The sequence below is a fragment of the Bacillus rossius genome, chromosome 2, assembly GCF_032445375.1.
Source record: "Bacillus rossius redtenbacheri isolate Brsri chromosome 2, Brsri_v3, whole genome shotgun sequence".
Classification (NCBI taxonomy): domain Eukaryota; kingdom Metazoa; phylum Arthropoda; class Insecta; order Phasmatodea; family Bacillidae; genus Bacillus; species Bacillus rossius.
The window spans coordinates 88548127-88569520 of record NC_086331.1 but is presented as its reverse complement, the minus strand read 5'-3'; the positions used below and the strand labels follow the sequence as shown (position 1 = coordinate 88569520).

At 38.2% G+C, this 21394-nt stretch overlaps 1 protein-coding gene across 18 annotated transcripts in view; it reads left to right on the top strand.

Annotated features, from left to right (window-relative positions):
* Window positions 1-21394, top strand: part of LOC134529441 (uncharacterized) — a 631226-nt gene that overhangs the window by 160847 nt on the left and 448985 nt on the right. For 6 of the 18 annotated variants that reach the window (XR_010074585.1, XR_010074583.1, XR_010074597.1 and 3 more), the window contains one exon: window positions 10468-10608. The gene's annotated coding sequence lies outside the window, so the exon portion shown is untranslated. Of the gene's footprint in view, window positions 1-10467; window positions 10609-18327; window positions 19115-21394 lie in introns of those variants that run through there. The other 12 variants (XR_010074595.1, XR_010074587.1, XR_010074579.1 and 9 more) reach the window with 9 other exon arrangements.

Genomic DNA, 21394 nt, shown 5'->3' with positions numbered 1-21394 from the left:
ATTTTTATAGTAGTAAAGTTTTAAGAAAATTAAACTCAGTTCAGTATCAGTAAAAATGTAATATGACATATTAAAAATTTAACCGACTTCAAATGTCTAGTGTGGCCTGCACAGTTCCTCTGGCATACTGGCAATCCAAAATTAACGCCTGAAACACTCGAATCTCACGAGCCCGCGCTGCGCTTAACTATGCAACTACGTGCCAATGTACACATGGCGTAACCCTCTCTGATTCTGGGCTTAACAATGTGCAGCTGGCCTAACCCTCTCTGATGTTGAGCGCACAATGTGCGGCTACCCTAACCCTCTGAACTTGGGGTCAAAATGTGCGGCCGGCCTAACACTCTGATGCTGGTGTCAAAATGTGCAGCCGACCTAACCATTTCTGAAGCTGAGCTCACTTGTTTGGCTGGCCTAACCCATTGATGTTTGGCACACAATGTGTGGCCGGCCTGACATTCTTAAGCTTTGGTCACAATGTGCTGCTAGCCTAACCCTCTGACACTGGGGTCACAAAATGCGGCAGGCCTATACCTCTCTGATGCTGGGGTATCAATGTGCGGCCGGCCTAAACATTTGACGCTGGGGTCAAAAAGTGCAGCCTACCTAACCTTGTGATACTGGGATCACAATGTGCGGCTGGCTTAATCTTCTTTGAAGCTGGGCTCACAGTGTGCAGCCGGCCAACTCTCTGACGCTGAGTTCACAAAGTGCGGCCAACCTAACGCTCTAACGTAAAGCTCACAATGTGAGGCTGGCCTAACATTGTGAAGCTGTGGTCACAATGTGCAGCTGGCCTAACTAGCTCTGACACTAAGCTCATAATGCGCGGCTGGCCTAACCCTCTGATGAAAATGTCCCAATGTGTGGCCAGCCTAACCATTTGAAACTGGGGTCACAATTTTCGTCTGGCCTAACCCTCTGACGCTTAGGTTACAATGTGCAGCTGTCCTAAACAATTCTGACGCTGGACTCACATTGTGTGTCTCGCCTAACCCTCTCTGACGCTGAGCTCACAAAGTGCGGCCTACCTAACTTTGTGGTGCTCGGGTCACAATGTGCAGCTGGCCTAATCCTATCTGACGCTGGAACACCATGTACGGCCAGCATAACACAAACTAACACCGAGCTCATAATGTGTGGTGGGCCTAACCTTGTGATGATGGAGTCACAAAGTGCGGTTATTATAACCTTCCCTGTAGCTGGGCTTACAGTGTTTAGCCGATCTAACACTATCTGATGCAAACCTCATAATGTGCGGCAGGTTTAACCTTCTCTGACGCTGAACTCACAATGTGCGGCCAGCCTAACCCGCTGACGTTTAGCTCACAATGTGCGGCTGGTCTAACCCTTTAACGCTGGGGTCACAATGTGTGGCCGGCTTAACCATCTGACGCTGAGCTGATAATGTGCGGCCGGCCTAACCCTCTGACGCTGGGTTTATAATGTGAAACTGGCCTAAACCCTTTTGACTCTGAGCTCACAATGTGTGGTTCGCCTAACCCTCTCTGACGCTGAGCTCATAATGTGCGGCCTGCCTAACTATCTGACGCTGAGCTCAAAAGTGTGGCCCACCTAACCGTGTGGTGCTGGGATCACAATGTGCTGCTGGCCTAACCCTCTCTGTCGCTGGGCCCACAATGTGTGGCTGGCCCAACCCTCTCTGACGTTGAGCTTTTAATGTGCGGCCTGCCTAACTATCTGATGCTGAATTCCAAAGTGCGGCCTACCTAACCTTGTGTTGCTGGGATCACAATGTGCGGCTGGCCTAATCCTCTCTGATGCTAGGCTCACAATGTGCGGCTGGCCTAACCCTCTCTGACGCCGAGCTTACATATGCGACCGGCCTAACGAACAAGTGCTTTGCAGTCAGGCGTCAAACAGAAAAAATATATATATTAAAAAACGTGTATGACGATCACACGGGACCCACACGTATGAAAACCATCAACGTTGACAAGTTTTCTTAATGATATGTCTGAAATAATAAAAAAAATATAATTTAAATTATCATTTATATTGAAAATGATTGATAAAAATATTTCACATGTAAATTTTGTAAACTTAACTTTTAAGATACTCAAAATGACAGTGTTATCAATGCAGCAGGCTAACCATATTTCTAGAACAAAATTCTGACGTTCTATTCAATCGCGTCCTGCCAGCGACACAATGAAAATAGAACATTTTTCTAATCGGAAAGTCTGCTGCGCCCGCGAAATGTTTCGCACTGACGTCACAGATGCGTCGAGCTAGATTGGTTCCTCGAGCATTCTCAGATGGAGCCCAAAAAGTTCCCATGCCTCACCTAACATTCAGAGTTTAATGGGGGAAAATATGAACCGAAAGCGCCATATTTGTTCCAAACAGTTTTTTGGCCATTACGTCGTTTAGTTTTCTAGTTGCGCCCGCGAAATGTGTCGCACTGACGTCACAGATGCGTCGTCTGTTAAGTACAAAAAGTATTTTTAAAAACCTTTATTATTTTATAATATAAAACCCCAATACTCCTATCTAATTTATTCGTAAATCCATCAATTGTCAAACAGGTACCTCTACAGTAATAATAAAAGCTGACTCAGTGGAAGGAGCAGCTCAGAACCAGAAATCATCAGTGTTTATTTGTCATCGGGAATATACAAGTCACAAGTTCATTTACCATCGGAGCTCAAATCGTACATATATAAAGTGGTGTAAAACCATCGATATAAAACCATCAAAAATCCTTAGGTACCGTGCTTTATTTTAGTTTATGAAGCGTTTACCCTAAATTAACGTTCACGCCAAAAATATTTCGTAGAAACTTCAGAAAAAAATCAGTTAAATTCTAAATTTTCTGTATTTGTAGTGTTGGTATGCTGATGCAGGTTTAATCCAATATATGTAGACTATTCGCAAAGTAGCCTATCACTTTCACTGGACGCGACACATTTCTACGTGCTCGGCTGGCTTGAAATTTGATAATGTTAAAAAAATGCATTTCATAAATTCGACAATGTAAATAAGGAAATATTTCAACCTGTATTCGAATTCTGAACAAGGTGACAATTGGAATGAGTCTTACCAAAGTATATAGGACTTTAGGTATAACATTGCTATTAGAGGATTTGGTAACATTGCGTAAATTTAGTGAATTATAACATTTCTAAATTGGATTTGTTTGCGCAGTATTAGAATTCTGAGTTTTCTACCAGGGAAGGGGATCCAGAAAGCATTTATTTTGAGGGAGGTGTTGTGTTAGAAAGCGGATCAATGTTGTAATGTCTGTTATTTTAATTCACATAAATCGTGTGATTTTTAAAATTTAAATAACAATATTGAATGCTTCATTAGTTTAAGTAATATTGTTTAACAAATTTTTGTGTTGTGAAACTTCGAAATTTTAGTAAAAGCATATAGATATGTAAGGTGTACTTAAAGTATACAGACTAGCATCCATAACTTTAACATTTCAAACCATTTTGGGGGGGGGGGGGAGGCATAAAACACTCCCTTCCCCCCTCCCAGGTTGGATTCACTCCTGCTTCAAACAAAATCGTTTCTCCGACTCTTCTAAGTAACAGAAAACCTGGAAAGTAAAAATAAGCACTGTGTTAGGTAGAAATGGTGAATAGTGTGATGACTGGCAGAAAATGTTTAAACAAGCCTGCATGTTATTATAGAGTTATGATGTTGGAACCACAACTGTTCGTAAGAGGAGAAGCTGAAAAAAAGTAAAAGAAAGGAGTTCATTCTTCCGTTCTTAATTGTGAAACTCGCTATCCATAAACCTGTTACAAACCAGACCTCCGGCAAGCTCAGATCGGTCTTGATTGCACATACAGACTTGAAGACACACTTGAAAAAATTTTAATTGAATGTTGAAATATATTTTAAGTTCCAGAAAAATTTTTACTCTCGAGAATAGATTACTGAAATAAAGTCTCTCAGACAACCGTAACTGATTTTAACGGTTTTTTTTCTCTTTATCCGTCACGAAAATTCAAAAGTCACAACGGCCGCCATCTTTCGACCAAGAATAAACAAGTACATAAAGACCAAAAAAACAAACTGGTTGCATAAAACACCTTCACTAACTGAAATAACAATTTACTGTTCGTTGGTACCAAAAGTAAAAATTATTTACTGTTCGTTGTAAATCCTGTGGTTGCTTGCAACTCACGATATACTCCATCCTCGGAACAATGACGATTTAAATCGTCTATCTTTGTGGGCTGTTACAGACGACTGTGACCTAGATTTTCTTATTAAAACTTTCGAAACACAAAAAGGGTTAAATATATACGGTATAGCAGCGAAATTCTGTGCCTCTACTTCATAAATTGGTTTTTTGAGCCACCGCCCGACACGCGACCCTTCGGTACCTCTTACGGATGCTGACTCCATAACCGCCCTTCTTCTCCAAAGGTAACAAGGGTGCTCATGTGACGTAATGTCTGACCAATCATAAAAATACGTAGAAAAATATCGACCAATCACGGCACAAAGCAACAGCCGCTCAACCAAAATCACAAATCTTTCCCACGCACAAGCAATCCCTGTCTTTCTCACACTCATACACCTGGTAAAACCTTTGCATCTGCCCGATTGTTCTAGAACCTTCTAGGACAATTTCTGTATACACGCACTTACGAATCAAAGAAATACACAAAACAATACTTAAAAAGTACATGAAAGCACATAAAATCTAACTGCACAAATAAACCGCTAGAAAATAATTTTAAATAGCTTTACACCATAAAGAAATACAGTCAGAAACCTGTACAAAGCATGAACTAATGTAAATTATGATCACGAAACCCGTGGCTAACACAAAATGATTCTCAAAAAGAATAGATGGTCGTTATTAACATGTCAGGAAACCATACCAAGTACTGATTATGATCAGAAGATGTACTACATTTTTAGTAAAATTATTTAGAATATTAAGAGGGCAGTAGCCTCTGTTGCTACAAAGCAAACACTGAAAATACGTCATTTAAAATCAAACATTTTGATAAAGTTTCACTGTAGACATTTTATGGCTGAAAACCGACCAACTCGGCTGCAGGTTCATCCCGAGGCTGATATACGCCAATGAAGTTGGAGCTGAACTGGTTTGTTACAAATAACAGAAGAAGTATTTAAAGGAAACACAAAACTTATGGATGATTTTGAACTGAACAAATTTATGCAACGACTTGAAAACTTGTTGTTGTAAAATAATTTAATTCAGAACCACATTATTCTCCTGCGTCACAAAAATGTATGGGAAATAAGGATGTTACCCCAATTATTTCAATGAAATAATTTTACAACAGTGACAAGTTTATCAGTGGTGTTTGAACATAGTTCAATTAAATATTTTCCATTTTATGTTCTCTCTTAAATATTTTCTTTATTATTTACAATATAAATAATTGGTTTTGTTTATTTCCAACTTCAAATGCGTACAGAAATTTTGGAAAGAACCCTAAGAATAATTTCAAGGAATTATTTCCCGGTGAACTTTAGTATAAAAGAGAGAGTTTGTTTGTCTTTCTGGGTGTTTGTGTGTCTGTGTCGGTCTTCAAATGCGCCACAACAAAAAAAGCTCATCGTTTACCTTACATCCAAGGGCGATATTTTAAAATTATTTCTCAATGGAACCGCTGCCTGTGGACAAATGACATCATTGCTGGTACACAAAGACCTAGGACATGTAGCACACATGTTACCAAACCTACCAAGTCCAGAGTCCAGTGACTCTGGGGAGGTAGGTTTGAAGTTTATTTTATGAAAGGCTGTTACAATCAGTTACATAGTCATATCATTGTATAAGGTGAGGAACAAGAAAATCTTCCAAAATATATTATAAAATACAAAAAAAATATATATATTTGTTCGATCTAATTTATCCGCTTGAAATGTAAAAAAAATATAATAATTATATTATGTGACTTCTTATAGTTTTATTTTGCCAAGAATCTAAATATTAAACTTAAATGAGAACATTTTCAAAGGAGTTTTACTGCATAACAGTGTAATGTTACATGTTTCAAAAATGATAGTTATTAAAAGTATGATCAGTAGTATTCATTTCTGAAGGGACACTTGTGAAACATCACGCGATGTTTGTTTACGAAACAAAACAAAAGCAGTTGTTTAAAACTATTGACAGAATATCAGTGGCAGTAGGATATAGGTATACCATTGTTATCGCATTAATAAAAGTTAGAAAACAGCTGATATCTTTTTTATATTTTATTTTTATTTTTTTGGTATTAATCTTCTAATCAGTAGCGACGAGGTCGTTAGAGACAGTATCACACAACTACATAGACCATAAACACATGTTATTAATAATTTCTTTTCTTCTGTACATGGCGTCATTATCGGCTAACGGTTTTGTCAATAGGCCTATCAGAGTAGGCTGTTATAAATAATGACACATTCGTTTGTTCACGCTATAGTATTCCAACAGAGACGCAGTTGTAATTTGATGCAGTCAGTATTTTGAATGTGCCCATCCCGAAACACCGTGCGCTTTTAACGATATCAACAAAGTTTACGCTACGACACTCAGTTTTTGACAACTCTGTTGGAAAATGAGCGGTTCAGTGTTGGTTCTAAAAACTGGAGACTGCGGGTTGTGTGTCGTCATTAGTCTGTAGTTTGCTCCCGCCGTTCCCCCTTGCAGAACAGTTGGCGGGATGCTGCCCTCTTCCCCCACTCCCCTTCCTTTTCCAATCTCTCTCTCCCCTCTTCCCCTACCAAACCACTCTCTCCTCCACCGAATTCACCCCACCCCCTCGTCGGCTCTCGCGACCATAGACTGATTGGCGTGTAGGCCGATTCCTGTCTTCTGCGCACGATGCCACCTTTGGCTGACGGCTTGCCCACAGAGCGTTCGGACACGCGCACTCGTTTACAAGCGGTGCTTCCAACGAACACGCGCTTTTGTCGAAATCACTGGACGTTAAGGAGCACTTTGAGTCGGTCGTGTACCAGCAGGGGCGCAAATCTGCATTTCCTGGGACGAGTTTTGCACGCGGGGTTAACCGACACGTCATCTCCGGATACGGTGCTTGTATGTTGTATAATGCCCATATTTTGGCCTACACCATGCATGCAATAAGCAGAAAACTTTAAATTAAATACAGAAAGTTTTACGGAAGACATAATTTTGACATAAAACCCAATTCACAGTCACGCTTTTGCAAGTACCGGCAGCCCCCCTATCCCCCGTGAAGAGATTCTTAATTCCAAGGAGGCATGCCCCCCCCCCACCCCCCCCCCCATATCTACGCCCATGTGTACTAGTAACCAAAAATTAAACACTTGCTGGATTCAAACACGGATATAATAAGTGGTACGATATCATAACCTCAATAACGCATCGAGTCCGTCACGATCTTTTTTTTACATTTATTTTAGCCTAAAAGCAATTCAATTTTCATGTTAGTCCAAAAAATATTTACTGCGCAGCTTGTGCGTGGATCTGTATCCGTACCTTATCTATTATTAAATGTTTTTTTTTATTTAATATTAAACCGCAGCTTGTATTACAGCTACTTTTACACCCTTCATGGCATTGCTCGACATAACCTTGCTTCGAACACGAATTGATGTCGAAATTCGTAGACTGAAGTGCTTTCTTACATCAGTTGTAGTCACCTGTATGAAATAATTACATAGGTAGTTACTTCCTCCGAGAATTTACACGCGCTTTGTTGCCTGTTAATGAATTCCAAAGTTTAACAGTGTAAAGAAAATTGTGAAAAATTATTTAAACCATGTCATATCAACATATTTATCAAAATAACACAAAATTGAAATTTAAAAAATGAAATATGGTTGAGCTTGGAAACGCTGAGTGAGTTTACAGTTGCTCGCCGAACAGGGGGGAATAAACTTGGGCACTTGTGAGCGAGTTGCCTCTATTTCAGGAAGTGTCGATTACAGACGACTAGTGAAACGAGGTATTTTTTAAAGTTGATATTACAACTCTGAAGGTGCCTGCTGCAATGCAGAGCGAAACGTCTACGCAATCCACCACTTCGACGCGCCTCAGCCTCGAAAGCCAAGGTAGCTTGTTAACAGTGGCGGCCGTGAAAGCCTGGAATCTACTTTAGCTAGTTTTTGTCCACAAGAAATTTCACGTGAAGTTGTTTTTAATTTTGAGTTTTTTTCCTATTTGTTTTTTGTTTTATTTTATCACACAATATTTTAAAATATAAATGAAACAGTTACAAATTGTTTATTTTGGCTGTGTTTCATTCGTCAAACATTTTCTAAGACTTCAAAAAACAGCCAAATCGCAGCAACGGCAGCGATATTAAGCGAACAGCGAGAAGAGTTGAACACTCGCTGGAGCAGAGCGAGTGGCGAGCTAGCTATTCAGTTTGATTGTTCGCAACCAGCGAACTCACTGGCGAGTAGATGGTAAACCTGCCCAGTGTAACTGAGGCTGTGCTCACTGCCGGGATGGGATGATCGGTTGAGTGAATATCGTGTTGTGAATGCACGTGCAAGCTACGCAATGAAATATTCGAAGTCCAAAACTGTGAAATGCCTGTTTTCGTTTGGAACTCATAAATAATAAAAACTCTTTTCTTTTCGTAGAAAGTTGGCTCATTGTTGAGGTATTACATTGCTCTGTCTCTGTCATTGTTGCAGTGTTTGTTGGTTCTTCGTGACACGTAGGCCTACATCAAAATATATAATCTTTGAATGATTCTTGCATTGGCGGAGATTGATTCTAAGTGTTTTCATGGACACACGCCAGTGCTGATTTACACTGGTTGTAATAGAAAAAATTAACAGGAATGTACAACAAAGTTGAAAACAAAAAGACAAGGAGAACAAACCAACATCAGCTAATGTAAAACATGTTATGCCTAAACAGCACAGACAATTCCGTGGAAGGAATTAAATAGTATAAATAACAGAATAGACGAACATAGTGAGCTGACAACGACGACACAGTTTCAACAAAACAGTAAATACAGAACAACAACCCAACATACGAACGGAACAGATAATCTGGACAGCACTGTACCCATGGGACTATATCAAAATATCCACGAAATCAAATTACAAATTTACATTCAACAGTTTGTCATTAATGCAACAGGTGTTTTAATGCAACTAATTAAATTAAGCATGCGTCTTTGTATTATGTGAGTTTGACAATTTTTTTTTTGGCAAAACGTAAGCCAGAGATGATTTCATGAATAGAAGGGACAGAAAACAGTGTGCGTTATCATTGACTGTGGTCTTTACATTGCACGGCTTATTTGGCAAGAGAACTTCTAAACCCAAGTGTCATTGCATAATAAAATAGCACATTGTTATGTTACGAATTGCATAGCACTTAATACGGTCAAAGTTTCCGTGTAAATAGTGTGCATTGGTTCGTTAATTGTAAATTAAAATTTCGCCCGTAAGTATATGACTTAAAAAATTCTTTAATGCAATTTTAGGAATTTATATTAGTATAATTTTGATGTAAATTCGCAGTATTTCTTCAATTGGAAGAATATGTATTGCAGTTTCACTCATGAAATGTTTTCTTTGCCACTTTTAACAGCTCTCTCTCTCTCTCTCTCTTTCTATATATCGCACCCTGAGTACAAGACTATCGTAACTCAAAAATCAGTGCAATACTATCACAACTCAGATGCCATAGTCTTGCACATATTCTTATATAATGTTTTCCAGAGTGCAACACTACATTATTTGCCATAAGTCCCGTAAAAGTAAATATAATATTGCGATAGTTTTGCAGTGTGTAGATAATGATATTTTCCTGCTTATGGTAAAAATATCTCATAAGCTCAATTTTTTGAGTTACGATAGTCTTGTACTCAGGGTGCGATATAAGTATATAATTTTTTCCTTAACCATCCATGTTCTGCAATGCCAAATGTAAACCAATGAACGCGTCACAATATTCGTTCAATGATTCGGACATCAGCTGGCTGGCAGCTGGGGGGAAACGACTAAGTCGCCCCGAAAAACCAGTGCCACTAAACCACACAAGCGGACACAACAGTCCAAGCGCCCAACCCCCGCATGGTAGACTCTTTCTACTCTGGCCAACTCTTCTTCCTGAACCATCCTTCTGTTCCTGTAACCAACCTGCTTGTAATTAATGCATGAAATTTTGCATCCCGCATGAAAGTTCCCAGGGTTTTACCCTCTGTCTATGGTGGTTTTACCTGGGCCCAACTTATCTAGTTATAGTCTAGAATTAAGAAGGGGAGTTAGTCATGGCGCCAATCGCAGCCATGGCTGGCCAATCCCCGAACAAGCACACGATGCATGCTCCCTTGTCTGCATGGCTTAAACCCAGCATGAATAGGCGTAAAGGCTTCGGCCTGGGACGCACCTAGAGTCTTCCCTAACCCAGACCCTCCCAAACAAAATACACATAGTTTTAGTTAGGTTAGGAAAAAAAAATCGATTCGGACATTTATATAGTTTGTTTGTTTGTTTGTTTGACAGGGCGTTACGCGGAGGCTGAAGGCGACGGGACCTGCCGCACTGCAGATGGGCCACCGACCCGGCGCTCACACACCTGCGTGATGTCGGGTGCTGGCGCCTCAGCGACCACAGTACCGAGGACCTGTTACAAGCCATCCTTGGGTGCGTGCGCTGGTACATCAGCCAACCTCGTTCATAACGCATGCACTGACCCGTTACCATGATCCGCACGTCCATCACATACTTTTACAACCTTAAATAGTGGTGACATTTTCTCTTGTATAGGTTGAAGATAATTAAATTTAAGCACTTATAAATCACCAAAATCAATTTTTTTCACTCTGATATTTATTTATATATACTTTCAAGTTTACATACGTAATTTCCTACACTTCTATGCATCGGGAAATTTTCGTATCAAACATCAAACTTAGAGATGTGTTCGAACGTAAGTTAAAAAAGTTTAGTGGAAGCAGCTTAGCAAATAAAAAAACTTAAAACCTTTTAAATTATTGCTGGAAATAGGTAGGCCTGTCATGCTAACATTTCGGAGTTTATTTCATCTGTACGTCATAATCTTACTAAGATTTAAGTTTTGATGGACGGACGGGTGGAATTTTCCGGGCCATATGATTGGCTGCAGGTCACGCGATTGACGGACGGAAGAGACGGATCATTGAGAGTTCAGCTTAGGTTCCGAAGTATCCGAAGTTTGCTCAAGCTCGTGAAACAATTAATATATTTTAACGATTAGAGAATTTTGAATGTCGCGGACCCAACCTGACCAGCCGTTCATTTTATTTATGATCACCTAGACGTGCGAAACCTAACCTCCCGGAAATAAAATAAAACTAAATTTTTGATAAAATTTTATTTGTGTGAAACATTTAATTTACAACCGAAAGAAAAAAAAACTTAAAATGCACGAACGCGGGTTATTCGGGAGTGTGACTACACGTTAGTGAATCTTAGGTTTCTCGTGACCAAACGGCCTTACAACTGGCAAAAATATGACAGTAATTGGTGACGTCGTTATTGGCTACAAGCAGTTTTGCTGAAGTAATTGTGCTTACATTAGCAAATGATTTGATTCTCCAAAGCGGGATAGTATAGTGTGTAAGTGGAACATAGCCTTATAATCAACTTCCTGTTGGTACCTTACTACACGGGAATTACACTAGGTGAAAAATATCCAATCAGCCCTGGGAGTTGTGATTTAGGTTAAGCGCGTCATTTGGGATTTCTTGCTGCGGCTACAGCAGCCTGAGAAATGGCGCGACTGGTAAATTTCAGGTTCCTCAGAGATAATACAGTGAGTTTCCTTGGTCGCTCTTTTCTCCGTGTGGAGGCAATAGGACGTGAACACCGCAAATGCGTTAAGCCAAAGATTAATCATATACCAATTTTACAAATAAGAGAACTTACGAGATGATCCTTGTAAACATTAATTTAATACGGAATTGGTGTAAACAAATGTGATGACGTGTTACGAATAAGTGGACAAAAATTACTTACAAAAACCCAAGATTATAACTTTATTATCACACAGTATGTACCAGAAATCGTGGAAAATACCTTATGGGGTGATAGAACACAATTATGCAAGCACAAATCAGCATACAACGTATGCTTGGAATTCAACAGGTGAAACGCTATGGAGGACGGTACGTGTTGTGTTATGAAATGAGAAACAAGACAGAAAGAGACGGTATGGCAGGACACCAACGAATTTAAGAAAACTGTTTTATTCAACAACTTCCAATCACACTAATCAAACGTCGCAAAAACCTCTCAAAATTGCGGCCGCCCACATTGACGAAATATTCTCACGTTTTTTATTTGGAAAACGTTCTCGGTGCAGGTTTTTTGCTTCACCTGCACTGCCGTCCGCAAGCCCGTGCTTTTGATATACTGTACATGTATCGGCCTTTTTTCGATTCGCGTCCGCGTCCATCTCGTTTGATAACTACAACACAAATATCGACTCACGCTGTGAACTGTGCGTTCCGATCATTCATAGCACTGTGACTTGTGCTGCGGGGTGATTATGAACATTTTGCGATTTAAGACACGAAAACAACGAACATCGTGGAGATTACCACAGAAAGAAGCTACGTGAGTACGAAAACAACGTTTTTCGTTATATAGCGACTATTAGTGACGTTGTGACGGTATGTACACACATTTCGGATGGTATTTATCGCATCGTTTCTACGTTATATCCCACGAGTGTATCAATCAGTTGGTGGAATGAAACGAATAAGAGTTTAGAGACTTAAATTATCTAAAATAAGTATAAAATAGTGTAACATTTTTAGTGGCACGATTTTCGTATAACACATAACTTACAATTAAGTTTAACGAAAACAATATTTGAAAAGCATATTTCAGAACCAACATAATTCACAGAACACCAGTTTGGCAGTAATTATTAAAAAAATATCAATACGTTTGTAGTTGTTGCATGAACATTTTTATACATTTTGCATGCAATCTTCATCATAATTGGATTTTAACTGTGCTTGTTAAAAAATATATTCTAGGTTGACCTTACTAATTAATAAAACCTGGGTAACTACGATTTTTTTCTGAAATAAATATATGTAACTATCTCGTCGTTGTGAGCCCACTGTGTTCCTCTGCAGATTTTGGTCGCAGGAAGTTACCTCTGTCGAATATTATGGAGTTTTGCTACGACGTAAGTGTGTTTGAAACACTACACCGTAGTGGTAAACATATTGACATTTTATTTATTTGAGAATTGCCATATGTGTGTTATCACATATGCTTCCAAATGTGTTATTGTAATTGAAGATGAACATTTGTGCAGTTAAAGATGAACATTCGTTCAATTTATAATGAACATTCATGCAATTTAACTGAGGTTTTTAGTTAAATAAGGTTTTCGAAAACAGTTGCGTAAAATTACACAATTTTCTTGTTTTTTAAAAAATCACACATCAAAAATGCAAAATTAGAAAACATCTCATATGTAATTTTACATTGTTTTCTTCATAATGTAGGCTATGTGTGCTGTTATAGTTTATAAGCTGTTATTCTTTTATGAAAAATACAAATTTTACTGGAATTAAATGGACCCAGTGGATTTTAATAAGAAATACACGTAGAAATTTATTATTATTCTCACATAAGCGTTAATTTAAATTGACCAATACACACTGTAGGCTTACGCTTATTCTGTACCGATTAAGAATTTTCGCACTGAATAGTAAAATAGTCACGACAGACATTGTACGTGTGTTGTCCGCTTTGTTTTTTTTTTTTTTAAGTAATCATATTTACCACGAATTAAATCAGAAGTTGTTGAAATATTTTTTTACAGTGAAATACTTTTAAAAACAACCGTCAACCATTTGAAACCGTAAATGAGAAATGTTCCTGCTTCGTGGGATTTGGAATATTTATGCAGTTTGCAGTGCTGTGCCAGTGTAGCTTGGGCGTAAACAAGAAATTGAACTGTTTGTGTGCACAAAATGCATTCAACAACACAGAAATCTACAAGCAGTGCTTCTGAGCGGAAATTATGATAAAGCAGTGACAAAAGACACACTCCGCTATGACGAGAGTCAAATTCGTGTGAACCAGCTTGACTCACCACGACTGTAAGCTCACTTCAATACAAACTAGTCCTCCCCTCAGTATACTCATGCCAGTCGAAGTAGAATAGAACCGTTGGTCATTTTTACCCTTGAAAAACTACTGCACATGTGTAAACATAAAGACAGATCATGCACTCCACTCCCCGATACTGTACTACAATGCTCACGCAGTTTGTTATAAACATTGTCCAAATTGTCCAAATGCATATTCGTTGTGAATAATACTGAACTGCCAAATTCAGCACACTTGAATTTGGGCTGAACCGATAGATTTATCACGAAATTCTCTCTTGTCTCTGTTTTATGCTCTGTTGGACCTTGACAGTTTTAGAAGAGTGGTGCCCAGGTTCTGATAAACAAACGTCCCTTTTATTTCAGTTTAAAAAAAAAATCATGAATTATAATTTATCCTCCTTTTTGGTGAATGTTTTATTATGACTTGAAGTACGGACTATATGATGAAATATAGAGCTGTTATTATTTTCAACTTAATGATAAGATATTGCTGTTTACATTCAGTGATGTACAAATTAATCATATTAATTGTTAATTTACCAGTTTGTTTACCTTACTACATAAATCAGAATATTTAAGTTATAATTGGTTTTCCTGCCGGGACCTTGTCTTACACTTATTCCAGTGAGGGTGAATATTGTGAGAAAATTGGGTTTTCTGTGAAGCTGGGCATGTCTCAAGTAGCTTTATAAGAAATAATCAGTTAGTCTTCTAACTTTGAGATGGCTTTACAGCTTGAAGTTTTTAAAGTTATGAGTTACCACTGGCTTGAAGTTCATTTGTAAAATGATTTCCCTCATTTATACTTATTCTTAAGGTTTTCTTTAGTTGTCTTTTGATGCAATTAGTGAAACTAGGGTATTGAACATACTGTGAAAAAGGAAAAGTCAGATTGAAGGAGCGCTCTGAAATCTCTCATGTCGCAGCCAATGGAAAAAGTTCTCTCACCAGATTAGCTGCACAGATAACGTTTTTGTTGGCTGGTTTCTTTTGTAGGTTGTCCAACTACAATATACTTATTTGTTATGCACACGGGTTTTCTTTCAGTTCCAAATATTGACCATTTGCCTGATACATTTATGTTACTGACTCTTTATTTTAATGTTATTTAAATTTGTTCTGGGTGGTGTAACTTGGTCCCAAAATATCCCAATAGTTACTACCCCAAGCCTTTTCAAATCTCGAATTTCATGTTTTACCGTTCTAAGTGTTAGTTATTGTTGTTCCTTAATACGCATGGAGATGGATCTGTAACTTTCGCCCGTTTACGTGCGTTCCCGTTATAAGTTTGTTATTTATCTATGACTAGTTTCACCTAAGAAACCAATTTTTTATTTTCAAATGGGACGGTTCACCTGTATTTATTTTTTTCTGATGATTTCGTGCAAAGACTTCAAATTTTTATTCAGTCAGTTCAATTTGCTATATTAGAGATTATACCAGTTTCTGTGCTCTGTAAGTGCTAAGAAATGAAGTGATAGTGTTCGCTAGTATTTTGTGAGTTCTTTTAACGAATTTACTATTGAAAATTTTACTTTTTGGGGCCCGTTGTGTCACTGGAGTCTATTTATGTATATTAATGTTATAGATAACCAACGTGAACTGAGAAAATTCGCAAAATAAAGTCTGTTTCAAAGGTGAACATTTGACAGAATGGTTAGTTTGTTTTATTATAACTACAAATTCACTGAATATTTGCAGATAATTGTCAATATTTTAACGTTTTATTTGATGTTTGGAAAACAAATTTTTACAATTACAAGGCAATGGCGCTTCGTTTGAATGCAAGCTCTTGAGCAATACATTGAGCACTCAATTTCAATGCAAAGTTCGACTCATATACCCACTCTCTGGACCTTTACGCTCGGAGAAAAATTTCTGTTTTGATTTTTCGTGACTGTTTTGATGAAAATTGACGTGGCGTGTTTTAACAAAAAATTTAAAATCTTCAATAACCAACATAAAATAATGTCAACCTGTCAGTGGGCTGCTTGTTAGCAATTCCTAAGCATTCACGTAGATACGTCATTTTTTTTTTACAGTAATGAATTAAAACCTTTAGAATTTACTGTACAAAGCGACAAGGCAAGCTGGGAACCAAAGTTTAAAGATATGTAAAAAAAGAGGTCTTCTGAAAACTTATCTGGCTTGATTAGTGCGTGACCTGCTGCTTCATTTATGCGCAAAAATGAGTGTCATTGCTCTTTCGTATACGTCTTTTTTGCCAGCGTTTAGTGTTTCACTTCTAATGCATTTGCAGCAGATATATGGTTAGCTTAATGACAAGTATGTAAATTAGTTTGTTTTTCTTTGAATATTAGAACAATTCCCTTTTTTTCAGTTACTTGTCGCCTGTATTTATATTCAGACTGATATTATTTTAACGTTTATTGTTTTTGTTTGGTGCTAAATGTATTTTGGTGAGTTAATGTAGGTCCCTACTTGTAGCTGTTTTTGTAAATACATTTGAGTCTTATGTGAGGTGTTTCTTCTCAACTTTGCCACCGATAAAGACGTCAATTTAATTAATCACGCCGTGTTACTCGTTGTGTTTGTTTCCTGTATTCCAAATGTGCGAGCGGTGCGAAAATGCAACATGTCGACAGTCGGGGAGCGTCGTCACTGAAGTCACCAAGGCGTGTCGCAGTGCGGAACCCCGCGTACGCTCCTCGGATCTGAGTCAAGGTCGCCATGACACTGTGAGTTGGCCTTGGCACACTGACACCCACAGCGACCACTAACACCTAGGTCGTTGCGCGCCTCTGCTAGCTCTTATTAGGTAACAATTTGCATGCACGATTGTAACTGTGGCAACGATGGTCGTATTTCCACGAAAGCTTTCATGAATATTCTCTTTTATTATTAAGTCATGTGAATTTTTTTTCTGATTGCCGTAATAAACCACAGCGGAGAAAAATTTTGGCCGCAGAAATTGCAATGTGCACAACGTAGACGCTAGACCTAGCAATCCTAGTCATCAGCGTGGTCGATTAAATTCAGTTTGTCAGGCAAAGCTTAAAAGTCCCATTAAAATACACGTGTGTGCGATGTATAAGAAAAAAAAAGTAATCTCTGTATCGACACCCAACGTCTAATGTAATCAGACAAATATTGCCAAACGTTTACGTCACTGATAAATTCTTAAAGTCACTCACATGCTATATATAAGACGTTATTTTTAACATTGGACTCAGTCGAATCACACATAACATCTGGCAAAGGTTAAAAAAAAAAGACCCGCTGATAGTGACGTTTCTTAGTCCTTGATATGGCCACAGCTAAACTCCTTATTTCATATCGTGATACTTTCACAAGAACTCTAATCGTATAAGCTGCGCCAAATTTCCTTTCTCACTGTCGTGACAGTATTTTATATCAAATAGAGCTATATAGTTGATAGTACTCTCATAACAGAGCTCTCCCAAATAATATTTGTCAATTTTTTAAAAATAGAACTCAGTACATTAATAAATGCTTTATTGTGTTAAAAATAATATAGTTGATTCTAAAACTAGTAATTTAATAGTATGTACAGTATTTATTAGCTTGTTCCGTTATATAGAGTTCTTGATAATCCAAACCGTGCCTTTTCGCAACACCTGTTTTTGCATTTAAGTGAAATCATTTTCTCAGCAACTTTGGCGACAGAATATACTTTGTCCCACGATTGATGGGGAGCAGTTAATTATTACATAGTAATTATCACATATAAACATACTGTTTCGAAAAAAATTATTATAAACTCTCGTGGCCGATACCACTATTATCATGTAAACCGGCTTTATTGCAGGTACTTCTCATACTTGCACTCGAGTTGATTGTTAATTATAACTAGAAAACTATTTGTGCTCATAGCCTTCAAATTAATGCCGCCTGTTGATTTTAATAGTAACTTGATAGCTAATAAATTAAAAAAGGAAATAGGTGTTTAGAAATCTTGATAAAATTATGTTTCGTATCCAATGGGGACTACGCGTCGAATTATTTAATAATATTAATCTTATTTTCTTCTTGGTTTGTTACAAAACCACGTCTTGTTTTGAGAGGCAGTTTCATTTACAGCGTTCATGCTTGCTTTCAGTCAACTTAACTATGCATTCAGGTCGGTTTTTTAATCTATTCTTGTTCCGACGGTGAACTCGAACCTCCTTCCACACGGCACTGTTTTTTATTCGCGAGAAAATTGTAACCACGCCTTTTCTTTTGGATGCTGGGTGTGGTTTGGTGTTCGCGCGGGGAGTAGGGAGCAGCGAGCAGCGAGCGGCGGCTAGAGGACGTAGTTGAGGTAGTCTCCGCCAGGGCTCCGCTACGATCGTAGCGCGCCCGTGTAGCGACAACACTGTTTGCCCAATACGTTCGCGCAGAGGTCGTTGCGCGCCGCTCCGGTTTTTCAAAGCCTAGAACTGCGGTCTCGTTCCCATTCTCATTTTGCAATTATTTTCCTGCCTATAGTTTTCCGCTGCAGCCGTCCGCTGTTGGCGCTGTGCGATCAAAGTGACGTGTCGACGTGTGACTCTGGCAACGCAGCGAGCGCAGCGCTGCGGGCGGGCGGGCGGCGAATCGTGTGCGCGCGTGCGGCGGTGTCTCTTCTCGAGCGGGCCGAGCGAAGCCATTTGAAATCACTGCATTCGAAACAAGCTTCAATCCGTCGAGATACCTGTCTGCTGTGAATCTGGGCAAGTTGTGGTGAACTTTTACAGCCAACAAAAAAACTGTTGGAGCAAATGTTCTGTACACGTATATGTACCAACTGCGTGCAATTATAAAAAAAAATACTTTAACAATTCACGTGAGGTCCCCTAGCACGTTTTGACAATCGCAACTTTCGTAATTCGTTGTAAAATTATTTTCTGATACGACGGATATAATGGGGGGAAAAGGTGTTATGTTTATTTATTTTCGTGCAACAAAGCGATATGAATAAGAAATGCACGTATGCGAAATTAAGGGAGGTGAATTTCACCCGAACGTCTAGCCGAAGTTGAAACAACAGTGGTTGGAAATGTATGCGTTTTGGAAGACAAGTAACTTAGGTAAGTGCTGTAAGGAAGTGTTTATATGAGCTGAAATAAGATGAAGGGTGAGTGGGTGGCTTGCTGCGGTCTGGCGCGGTATTGTAGTGGGAGCTGTGTATTGATCTGCACCCAGCCGCCTCTCCTTACCAGTCAACATAATTCTCCCTCTATACTCCTCTTGCAGCCTCAGCGATACTCCCCCACACCTAATCACCCATTGTCCAGGAAAACATCCCTGTGCTCGTGTTTTAGACTAGGTTAACAAAGCCGCGTGTCTTAAAAACATTAGCTCGAAATTCACGCGTTATGTGATAACCTTAATACTTATGTTTCTGTGATGAATTACAGTAAAGCGCTTCACCATCAAAACTTAACATATTTGTGGTATCTCGAACTATAACGGATGTGGGCAGAAATTACAGCTTTTTGTGCAATTTATTAATTTATTTTGCAGAATTTAATTTTGTAGAAAGGAATTGATATCTATAATTTTAGCTAAAACCTACGCAAAAACATGTCATTCCTAGTGATTACTGAAGAATAGCCAAACCTTTACAGTTAACCTAAATATATATTTCAGGTATCGCTTTCCTTGCTTCATACATAGAATCGAAATGTGTGGTTGTTCTACACTGTAGCCGTACCGGTTTGCGCAGGAAGTGGCTTTGACACATGGATAGAAAATTTAGCCTAAGTGTCACGAGCTAAATTAATAATTTATATATTTTTCAAAATGTTTCAACAGTCGCGCGAAAATTGCGTAGAAATGTGTTTACTCTGTTAAGCCATATTTAATCATTATCTGTATTACATACTTTGCTTAGAAATAAGTCTACTGAACTTTGTAGGTGTACTGGATTGGTTCTCTTCACATGTGCCTCTTTGAACATGCTGTCTTTGTGCATCACTTACGACTGTTTCGTGCGTGGCAAATATAGGACCGGATTCCTGGTGTGATATAATTTCACAGTGACTTTATCGTCATAAGTGACGACAAACTACTCAGTAGGAATAGTATCAGCTCCGCATATGTCAGTAAAAAGGTATATTCGATAAATGGTTGTAAATTTTACAACTCCCAGGTTTGCAACTAGACTGCTTTAAGATTCTTATATTACTGGACAACACACATGTACGAAAATTGATAACGCGAGAACATAGACATTCGCTGGCTAGTTTAGTAATGCGTGCGTGCTTAATAAAGTAGTGTATTTTGTTTATCAATCACAAAGAACAAGTAAACCTTTCTCAATTTTTTTTATTTTTTATTAAGTATGATAATTAATTTCGTTTACCAGTAAATATTGATGGATGTTAAGGATGCAAGTTTGTTAGGTCGAAATTGTTTTTCATTTCGTGCATAAATTGGCAAATATTAACGACTTTTAATCTGCTTTCAGTAGTTTTTATTTTTATTTTTTATTTTTCAGGAAACACAACGTAAAGCGTGATTTGCTTGTTTCTTGGACACGCTGAAGTTGATGTTAATCACAGAAGTTTCAGTTTTTATTTCTTTATTTTTGATTAGGTCTTTATTTAAGCTTGATATTACATCTTATAGCCACGATTTTTTCATGTTGAATCTAGAGAATTGCGTTATTAAAATATTTTCACTATGCAAGTTTTTTGTTGGTTGCAAGAGTAATCTAAGCGAAAGAAAGACAATGCCCTATTACCCTATTAGCTTATTGTGACTTTTGTGATTTTAAAGAACATTAGTTATCTACGTTTAAAGGAAGATTTCTGTAGTTAATGGCAATTTAAATAATCAAACTTACGATACATTGTACTCAATAAAACCAATACCCAATTATTTGAAGTTATTTATCGTCCATTGAAGTTAAGTTTCATACAAAAAAAAACCATACATGTAAATTTGGGGCTCTGTTAAATGAAAAAAGCTTGAATAATCTGTATTTTTTTTACGTTCTCCGTATGTATCAGTTATGCCTACACTTAAAAAATGCACAACATTTGCTTTTCAGTATGTTTTAATTTGTCGAGTATGTGTTTGCAAATCACCTTTCTGTATATAATACAGACTCTACCTATAGGTACCTATTCAGTGGCGTAGCCAGGATTTGCGTATGGGGGGTGTTAAGAAGCATGGCCCCCCTCCCCCCGTATTAAAGCGGGGGGTCCGGGGGTCCTCCCCCGGAAAAATTTGGATTTTAAGGTGTAAAATAGTGCTATTTTAGCAGTTTTCGGTGCTTAAATTTAAATATTGTAATGGTAAAAATTTTATTAATTTTAATATGAAATTTGTTTGAGTGATGAGTAAGAAATTAATTAAAGATT